The sequence below is a fragment of the Condylura cristata genome, unplaced genomic scaffold (genome assembly GCF_000260355.1).
Source record: "Condylura cristata isolate star-nosed mole 26May11 unplaced genomic scaffold, ConCri1.0 scaffold00015, whole genome shotgun sequence".
Taxonomy (NCBI): Eukaryota; Metazoa; Chordata; class Mammalia; order Eulipotyphla; family Talpidae; genus Condylura; species Condylura cristata.
Genome location: NW_004567116.1, coordinates 49890549 through 49901606, shown reverse-complemented (window position 1 = coordinate 49901606; position 11058 = coordinate 49890549). Strand labels below are relative to the sequence as shown.

General features: G+C 38.8%; 1 pseudogene; it reads right to left on the bottom strand.

Moving 5' to 3' along the window:
* Positions 1-7326: 7326 nt before the first annotated feature.
* LOC101622497 lies at positions 7327-8104 on the bottom strand (annotated as a pseudogene).
* Positions 8105-11058: the final 2954 nt, after the last annotated feature.

The window sequence follows — 11058 nt, the reverse complement described above, 5'->3', positions numbered from 1 at the left end:
AATACACAAAATGATGTAAAAATTATATTTATATATATATATATATATATATATATATATAAAGCTCTAGGGATCAGGGAAAGGCCTTTGTGATCCAAGGATAGTGATGGTATGTGAACTCTATGGGACACCTGGAAGGCCCCTCAAGTCTTCTTTACTTCCTGTATCAATGCCTGATCTTCTAGTGTTAGGTTTTTGACTTTGGCTTATGAACTGCTCCTTACTCGAGTGATGAAGACTTATCACTTTTTACGTGCCTGGCAAGATACTGAGGCATTCTGCTTTAAAAGTAAGGTATACATATCTATCTATCTATCCATCTGTTTGTCTATCTGTCTACCTATCTATCAACCATCTACCTACCTATCAACATCCTCTATTATCTATGTATGTATATAATCTTAAATTTTAATTTTAACATATAACCTTTTCATCAGTTAGATCAGAATTCAAATCCATCTCCTTAGATTCATCCCTTAGTGATTTCACTTTCAATTCATGCCTTATAAAACTGTTTTTCTTTTTATTCTTTGAAGACTTCAATCTTTCCTCAAAGTCTTTCTACAGCCCATTTCTGGGACACTGAAATTTTTGGATACTTGTATTAGGTCTTTGTTCAAATATTCCCTCTTCAGAGATGTTTTTCCTGACCAATTTAGCTGAAGTGGTTATTACCTCATCCTGTTATGACATCCTGAAGCCATTCTTTGTATGGGTCTTATTAATTCTTTAAAATACAATTTAATCTTTTTTTTTTCACTAACTTGTTTTTCACTATCCCATTAGAGGATAAGTTCTAGAAAGTGAGGGAATTTGTCTAATTCTCTGTTATTTCCTAAGAAGGTAGATGGTTGCTATTTGTTGAATGAATGAATGAATGAATGAATGAACAACTAGAACCCAAACTATATAAGTTTCTCTGATTTAGAGGATAGTGGAGAGAAAGCAAAAAGTCAATGGATGGCATTCACAGACAATGAAACAGAAGAAAAGGAGAAAGGTCTTCACAATTTTTAAAACTTTCCTCATTTTCCAATTTTGGCCAGGGCTACAAATGACACCATTGGGAATAACATTTTCAGTCAGGAGTTAATAGAAATGCTCTTCTCTGATGTGTCTCAACTAGGAAGAAACTGCCCCTAGTTGTTTTGATTCCCCTGCATGTCATTTGCCTTCACTTTGTACTTAGTTATCTTCTGGTACATTTGTGTTGCTCCCATGGCAACATCTATTTTCCTTTTCCCTCTTTTTGAGCTTTTGCCCTTGGCCTGAAAAGCCATCATGATATAGGATGATAATGTACACTGAATAAAGTATTGCAAATTCTGTATCTACCCTTGCAAAATATGTTTGCAAAGAAAGTATACATATTTCATCTAATCTTGCCTTTTCTCACTTACCCTGCTAATAAAAATGTAATTGGTATAGGAGAGGGATGTTATCCTTCTTAACAGACACCACGGCCAGCTAGGGTGTGGTTAATTGAGATTTCCCAGTGGACGCCCATTAGACAAAGAGCCCATCACATGGGCTTCACAGCGTCCCTGGCAGGGCCCTAGTGCTCTTTTTGAAAACTAGAATCAGATGTTCCAGGAAATTCTTCAGTGTCACATCCAGTAATATCCACTGTGATTTTATTTCCCTCTAGTAATACAATAAAAGTTAAGGGCCCTCCCTTAACACAGCGGGTTAAAGCACTGCACTAAGAAGCTTAAGTCACTTCCTCATGAGTTCGATCCCCGCCTGCCCCGGAGGTGACCACATGGCGCAGCAGACCTCTCTTGACCTGCCCACTGCTCCCCTCAGCAGTGTATTTCGTAGATCTGCCTATTCTGCTCCCCGCTCTGTCTGTGGTGAATTCTCTCACCCTCCACATCTCTGGCCTGTACCTCAGTTCTGTATGAATAAATATTCAAAAAAAAAGTTAAAACATTACATATTTTTACAGTTCTTTGTTGTTTATAAATCCTGGTGACATCATAATCTTATCACCTATGACTCAAAATAGTTTGTTCAGTAGATGAGAGGCTTAATTTCAAAGCTACATCCAGAGGGCAGGAAGAAAGGACAATGCCTTCTAGAAGGAGAATAAGGACAATGAGGAGTGAACACCCTACATCGTCACTCATGAAAGAGCCAGAGGAACACAGCTTTGTCCTCTAACAGCAGCATGTTGGGGGACCAGTGTCATGTGCCCCTGTTATTAGCTAGTATTTACCCAATGTCTTCCTGGCACTATACCTTAAAAAAGGCAAAGACAATAGATGACTGGATCAACAAGATGTGGTGTATTTACATGATGGAATATTATTCAGCAATGGAAGAGGATAAACTTACGCCCTTCACAGCAACATGGATGGAACTGGAAGGGGTTATGATCAGTGAAATAAGCCAGAAAGAAAAGGAAAGATATTGAATAGCCTCACTGGTGGGAGGAATATAGAGAAAAAAAAAAAGGAATCAGAGGGAAAAAGTAACTATAATAAAGCAAAATCAAAACTATCAAGCAACTATAGATCAGAGCCATTCTGTAGGGGAGCAGGAGAGAGAAGGACCAGGACAGGGGTGGGAAGAGCACAAGGGACTACAATGATGGTGCACAGGTGATTGGTGGTGAGAATTTCATGAGGAAACCATCATTGTACAAAAATGAAGGATGATACAATGAATATATTTAAATTTTTTTTTAAAAAAAGCATGATTGGTATGGGTTGGGAAAAGAATACTTAGAATAAAAGCCATTTTCAAACAGAAACTTAGTCCAAAGCCCATCATATGTGAAACAAGGGAAATGGGATTTTTCTGTTAAGAGTTACTGATAGTGTTTAGATTCTTTCAGTTACTCTCTCTACCAGCTTCTTAGGGGGTCCTATAGCCATAAAGATAGCCTGGGAATTCCCAGATTGAGAGCATTGTGAAAACACATAATTGGGAATGTTGTATGTTAAGAAGAGTAGAAAGGAAGTGAAAGGAAGGTGAGGAGGTGGCAGAAATTTGGCTTTCCTGTGTGATATTCTGGCTCTTCAGACTGTGAGGAACTTTCCAAATTATAGATCAAGGATAGCTTTATGCCATGGTGAGACACTTCCCTTGTCTGAGAATTCCTGTCACTCTGAGAGACAGCTTAGGACAGGCATATGTCTCACTGTCTATATCCAGTCCCCCTTCCCAGTATATACACAGAGGCGATTGTCCTTTCTTTTTATTTTTTATTTCTTTCACTAAAATGTTACTGTGGAAGCAGAATGGAAGTTGTAATCCTACTGTTGCACATTACCTCAACATTTCTTCTTTTTCTAATGCATCCCACCAGTCAAGAGCTCTCTCTGCCTGAAGACTTCAAGGAACCTTGATAATTCAGGTTCCTTAAAACCTTTCTCTCCCTCCTTCTGGGCCCTGACAGATACTGATTTAGCCGATACTTGGACAGTTCAGGGAACTCACCTTGCACTGACTTCTACAGCAGCCTCTCAACAGTACTTGTTGAAGGCTTAGGAGCTTCTCATTCACCACATTCCAAACAGCCTCCCTGGATGTTTTCCTATCTTGTCAGGCTAATAGAGCCCTAAGTAAAGTGCCCTTCCCATTTCTGCCCTTCTTCCTACACAACCCCTAGCTCAGAAATAGCAATGAATAAATAAATCCATGCTTTGTATTTGAACATCATATTATCAGGAAATAAGAACGCATTGGTTTTGGAACTTGGCATACATAAAAATTACAAAATCTGAATATTTTTTAGCTATAAAATTGGATGAACCATAGTTGTGATCTCAAAGAATTGTGACAAGATGATAAGTCAAGTGTTCAGTACTCCATAGATATTAATATATAAGTAACTTGAATACTAAGATAAATAGATAAATGAATGGATAAATCAGCATAGAACCTGAAGTCAATTGTCATTCTCCATCTTCTCTGTGGAGACAACTATTATTGCTAACATTTGCATCTTATGTAACTTGCTGTGGTCACATGGAAAATCACATTCCATGTGAACTTCAAGCATAAGTCCTCAGTCTCATCCCAAAAGAGCAGTATAGGTAAATGGGTAGATTTCAGCCAGATGACACTGGACCAAATCCTTATAGTGCCACTTATGAGCTATGCTAACATGTGAAAGTTACCTAACTTTACTGTACCTCAGTTTCCTCAGCTATAAACAAAGATCATAATAGTATCTGACTCATAGAACTATAGGAAGTGTTAGATAATTCAATAAAGAGCTTAACCCACTTGCTGGATCTTGGAACAGTGTAGCCTAAATCTGTCAGTGACAGAAAATTTTGCAATTACCACAGTAGGTGCCAAATAGACAAATTTCCACTTGCCTCACTATAGGACCATTATCCAGATACTCCTCTCACCCTGGATTGGAGCCATTGAGATGGTAAATGTTCCACTAGTCTCCTAGAATCACCATGCCCTTTTGGGCCATTCACAGGAATTTCTGCATGTGGCTAGGGAACATCCCAGATCCCTCTGGGGAATCTGTTCCACTGGTACCCTAATCATTCTGCCGTCTTCCCCTCACAGATTATGCTGCTGCAACCTAGGATGTCTTGAAGGTCAGCACCTCTTGGTTATTTCAAATATGACATGGTTGTTTGCTCACCTAGGCTTACCTGTTACAAGTTCTTCCTGAGAAGCATGACTGCCACCTCAGTTGAGCCCACACTTGGCTCAGTCAGTCTTCAGTGAGGAACCCTTATTTTCAGAGAAGTTAACACTTAATATTTGTTTTGTTTGTTTGTTTGGAGAGGGTATTGTGTTTGGCTGGTAAAATATGCAAAACATTGTTAATTCACTCCTGGAGCCAGTCTAAAAACAGAAGTGAAAATAAAAAGGAGTTTGAATTGTGTGTTGTTGGACACCATGTTGTGGGACTGATATTGTGGGGGTTTTTTTGTGCAGAAGAACTGGGGTATCAGACAGAGGTGGAGGTGTGGAATGAGAGGATTCACAAGAGACAGAGTGGAGGGGGGCAGGGGCAGATCTACTGAAATACACTGCTTAGGGGAGCAGTAGGCAAGACAGGAGAGGTGTGCTGTTCAATGTGGGTCTATTCTATAGCCAGAGATCAAACTCAGGCCTTAGCAGTGATAGCACTGAGACTTAACCCCTGCCACCAGGGAGGCCCTATAAAACTGACATTTTGTACACCACAGGATAAGTGAGGCAGGTTCCCAAGATGCTGAGCAAGGAAAACTGGTATCTCCTGGTCTCCTAGATGCTTGTGAGATAAAGGGTCTGTGGGCACACCCTGGAATTGCCATCAGAGGAGAAATGGAACAAAGTTCACAGGACCTTGACAAAGTTCCATCATACAGGGGTACTGGTAATCCAGGGTTGGTGGCTCCTCCTGACCTGAAGGAGTTTGATGTAAGGAAATGAATGGAGTGAAAATAGGGCAGCATTAGGGTCAGTTTGGACCTTACCTTTTTCATAGTCAGTATGTATAAGATTCACATAGGCAAGGGTGGTGCTATACAACTGAGATGAAAAAATGCAAAAAAAGATATAAAAATAAGCTATATATATATTCTGCTTCCCACTCTGTCTCTGGTGAATCCTCTCACCGCCCCTGAACCTCTGGCCTGTACCCCAGTTCTGTATGCATAAATAATAAATAAATCTTTAAATTAAAAAAAAAAAAGAAAGAAGGGTTGTGCCATCTGGAATGACTCTATATACCCAAGAATAAGGCCTGTGGAAGGCAGGAAGCTCCACAAGAAGAGGGTGATAGTTTTATTGAAGGGGATCAAAATCTGAGGAGCAGTTTCTCAAAATTTCTCAAAAGTCATCACCCATGCCCCAGTCTGTATTTTGTGGAGACCTACAAGTTTGTCCTAACAGCCCAAGTTTGTTTTGTAAAACACCACCAGTTATTGTCTGCACTCAGAAAACATCAGTAATCTAGCATCTCATACCATCAAATAACTGACACCTTTCTCCTCTGAGCCTCTGTTTCAATCCCTTCCTTGCCCAAAAAAGGAAAGAGATAGAAAAAGATGGGAAGGAATAGGGAAATTATATAAAGAATTTTTTTCCCCACTGCAGACTGTTGTTGAATCCCTAGGTGTGTGTGTATGTGTGTGTGTGTGTGGGGGGGGTGTAGGTAATGTGGACAGAGTAGGGGAGGTTGGGTTTCTTGCAGTTAATCATTTCTATAGGACAGGTACTTCCACTATGATTTTTTATTATTTATTTTTGCATAGAAGAACTGAGGAGTAGGCCAGAAGTGTGGGTGTGGGATCAGAGACAAAAGTGGGGAATAGAATAGGTAGATTGATTGAAGTACACTGCTGAGGGGAACAGTAGGCTAGACAGGAGATGTCTGTTGCACCATGTAAGTCAGCTCCCTGGTTGGGGATGAAACTCAGGCCTTAGAAGTGATAGCACTGAGACTTAACCCCTAGGCCACCAGGGAGGCCCCCACTGAGACTGTTTTCAATTCACCAACATGACAACAGTACGCGTAGTGAAGTTGCTGTTCTTGTGTTACTGAGCTCCAACATAGCTGCTTCTAAACTGCAGGACAGACCCAAGGTGGTGTGGGAGGGACAAGGGAAGAAACAAAGAACTATTTAAATCAGGTATGAGATTGAACTTTGTATTTATTTTCTCTTCTTCCATTTTACTGAAAATTTTCTCATATAACAGTAGAAAACTAAAATTTATTGTGATTTCTTAAAGAAATTGAAAGATACATACAAAAAAGAAAACACCTTACATTAATTTAAAGGATGAAGAAACCTATAGGTAAAAATGTAAACTGTTTTCCAACTCAAAGTGAGTTGGAAAGCAAATATCATATAAGAAAAGGAAGTGAATCCTAAGTCTCAGACCTTGTCAACCCTGTCATACCAGCAAGACTGAAGTGACAGTTGTCAGCCTCTACAAAAATTCTGCAACAGGAAGATCTCTATTAATACCCTGCACACATCAGGAAGTAGTGGCCAAGCAGATTCTCACTTCAGTGAGACAATGGATTTCTCTTTGATGTACCTTCTCACCACAGTCACAAAGTGATCTCACCAGAGTATGAGGGTATCAAACATATAGCAGGGGAACAGTTAACTCGAAGACAGGTCAAAATTAGCAAAAAGTTCTACAACCCAGTGCTGTCATCAATACAAATTTCAAAGACAAATTTCTTTTCAGAGGCTGATATAGGTTTCATGAGGCTAGCATGAGGTATATATATTTTTTCAGGGAAAAATTTCTATTTTGGAACTCACTCATGCAATAAATGTCATGCATCTGTTTGCTATCCATTTAGAAGTATTTTCAGTGGAAGATGGAGGAACTCAACTTATGCTCCTGCTAACCAATCCTCATCAGCTGGAAGGTGAACAGCAAGGAAAGAGGGAGTGCTGGTCCACACAAAGTCTTGTGTTTAGTGGAGGGTGAGCCTGACTTTGACTGTATCTGGGCAAGGGCTTTGAGCTCCTTCTGCCTCCTGTCTGGAATGCCAATGTCAATGGTGGTCATACCAGAGAGCATCTTGTTGGAATACACCTCATTCTGGATGTTGACATTATACTTCATGATAGAATTGAAGGCGGCCTCTCTTGGATGCCACAGGACTCCATAACAAATCCATAGCCAGGAAGGAGAGCTGGAATAGCACTGGACACTGGAACCACTAACTGCCAATGGTAATGAGCTCATAGTTCAGCTCCAGGGAGTAGGAAGTGGTAGTGGTCATCTCTTGCTTAAAGTCCAGTGTGATATAGTAGGACTTCCCCTTGATGTCCTGTATGATGTCCTGCTCCACTGTGTTGGTGAAGTTTGTAACCAAGCTCCATGAGGATCTTCATGAGGTAGTCTGTCAGGTCCTGGTCAGTCAGGACCAGACACAAGATATCATAGGTCAGAGCCTAGCCCCATATATTGGTACCTTGTGGGTGGCCCCATCCCCAGAATTCATGACCATACCAGTGGTATGGCAGAGGTATGAAAGGACATTAGCATCAACTGGATGTCCTTCAGGAGCCACATACACCATTTTAGAAAGTGTGTTGTTGCCAGATTGTCTCCATGCCGTTCTAGTTGGTGATGACTTAAGGATCAGGATGTCACATTCTCTGGGCCTAGTCATTCACATTAGAGTCCTGCCTATGCCTCCAATGATGCCCTGGTACCAGAGGTACTGAACAACACACAGGAACACAGCTAGAAGAGATGGCAAAGCCATCTTTACACATGTCAGAGCCATTTTCCATGGTAATTGGCTGAGACAGTTGTCACTGGGAGCTGAATAGCTGAAGATGCAGTCAGGGAGACAAGGAGCCTGAAATGTGGGCTGGTGGTGGCCAGAGTTTGTATTTAGAGTAAATAGGGTTTCTTTATAACTGAGAGTAATTTAATAATCAAAGTACACTTAACTGTACAGTTGTTATTAGGTAAGTTCATAACTATCAAGATGGTATCAAAAGGTTTAAGAATATCAGACAGTATATTTAAGACAGAAACAAGTAAGATATAAGTCATTTTCTATTTATATCTCACCAAGTTCAAATTATTTAATATGCAATTTATATTTCAAACTCAAGGCCTCCCTCAGGAATTGATAGTCTATTACTAATTTCCAGAGGAGCAATCAATCTTTTGTGGATAAGTTTTACCTCTTTCTCACCCCAACTATCCTCCTTTAGGGAACTGGGACTCAACTATCACAATGAGAGCTAATTACATTTATTTGAAAGACATTTTTTTAAAAAATGAAAAGTGTCAATGCTGTCAGTCACCACACAAAACCCAGGCTGGTTTCAAGAGCAGTAGACTAGGGAAGTTGTGTGCCTGGAAGTCTGGATGCCTCCCTTCTCCTATATCTTACCTGAATCATGCTTGGTCATGGCACCACAGGCCCTTTGGAACAGTTGAGACAGGTTCGCAAAGCACATCTACAGTTGAAGCTACATTGAAAATTTCCCTTCCAAGATCATACGTCAAGAGAAAGAAGAACTGCTTTAGAAAGGGAAGTTGCAATCTGAATAAACTGCTCATTAAACCCAACACATGCACAGATAGGTTCTAGGAGTCCTCCACACATGCCAGCACCAGTCTGGCACAAGCCACAATCATTTTTGGCTGGAGAAACAGGAGTATCCTGATTAGACTTCCTCATTCTTTCCTTCTATATTTTCTATTACCCACACAACAGTCAGAGTTATTCTACTAAAACCCAGGTCACATCTTACCTGGTGTAAAAAAAAAAAAAATTCCCCCATCTCATTCTATTTAAATCAGTCTTCCTAATGGTCTACACAGTTATTTCTCTGATTTCACCTCATACCTCTTACCCACTCTTCTCTATTCACAATGATTTCAGTGCAACCCACAAACCATCAAAATCTACTCTTTAGGGCTTTTGCTCTTGCTGATTTCTGTACCTGGCACACTTCTGCACCTGATATCAAATCATAAACTCTCACTCTTAAGGTGTTTTCTGAAAGGAAATATGTTTAGCAAAGGTAAAATAAACATTTTACACAAAAAGTCCCAGTAATTCCTACGCCTGTCACACTGATTTATTTTCTGCACGGTTCTCATCACACTTTATGTCTGTAGATAGTATTTACTTTTTACATTTGCTACAGAATGTAAACCCCACGAGAACCTGGACTTTCTTCTCTTGTTTTTCAGTATATGTAGCACCTTGATGAAAACTATGCATTAACTAATAATAGCATAATAGACATCTATTGAATGAATTCATATTCTTCTATATAATATGCTTGATCAATGAATGAAATCAGGGTAAAGAATGCCACAATTCCATGTGGAGCCTCCTTTTCCTTACTCAACATGAGATTAGTGTCAGAAATGGCATATTTACTGGTCCAATACTATTGTTTTGAAAGGGATTGAAGCTTAGAGGAAAATAAGTAGATATCCAAGAACATTAAATTATCCAGAGTTAAATTTGCCTTTAATCACATTTAACATGTTTTTTTTTCCTCTGTCCATGTTCGGTTTTTCCTCACTTACTTGATTCCTTCCATCTACATTTCTCATAACTTTCAAAATTGTAATCACAACAGATCTACTTAAGACAGAATATTTCTATTACCTCAAAATGATCCCTGTGTTTTCCAAATAGGTGACCCTACTGCTGCAGAAGCAACTCCTACTCTACATTCTAGTGACATAAATTGATTTTGGTTTTGCTTCCTCAAGAATTTTACATAGATAAAATTATGTGTACTTTCTTTGACTTCTCTTGGGTAACATTTTTAAGATTTATTTATATTTTTGAATTTATCAGAAATTGTTCCATTTTATTGCTAAATAGTATTGTATGTCCACAACACAATTTACTTATCCATGTAACTATTAAGGTTTTGACTAAAATGACTTTGTGGATACAGAGCTTTTTGTCTGTATACAAGTCTTTCTTTATGGACATAACCAGGTAAGACTAAAAACTTTTCCTATTGAGTAAAACCTACAAGTAGAGTGGTTTGCTTAGTAAGAAATTGTCAAAAGCTGTGGTCTAAAGTAGCTGAATTTTACTTCTAGTAATGCACTTGTTGCTTCATGTGACCATTAACATCCAGTATGGTTAGTTTTCTTAAATTTTAGCCATTTATACTACTACGCACTGATTTTACTTGTACCTTTATTCTGTATTTCTCTGATGTTTAACACTTATATGATTATTGTCCTTTTGAAAATATTCCTATGAGAAATTTCACGCAATTTTGTTTTAAAATTATTTATTAATGGGTTAAAATAATTATTTGAAAATTCTGCCTTATTTATTTATTTATGCATTTACCTCTCTCTGATTTATATATGAAAACTTCTTTAAATATTTCATGGACGTGAGTCTTATATTTGCAAAATCAAAATTGTTTATTTCTCATACCTGTAGGAAAGCTTTATAAGATAGTGTGCTCTTGGTTTTACATATGATGATCACATCATTTTATTCTCTCCTTATCCATGGCTCTTTGGATAATTCTTATGTTAGCAATATTGAGGCTCCTTTGTTATTTACTTCCTCCCTCTCACAACATTGTCAAAATGAGCCTCTTATATGCTACCAAA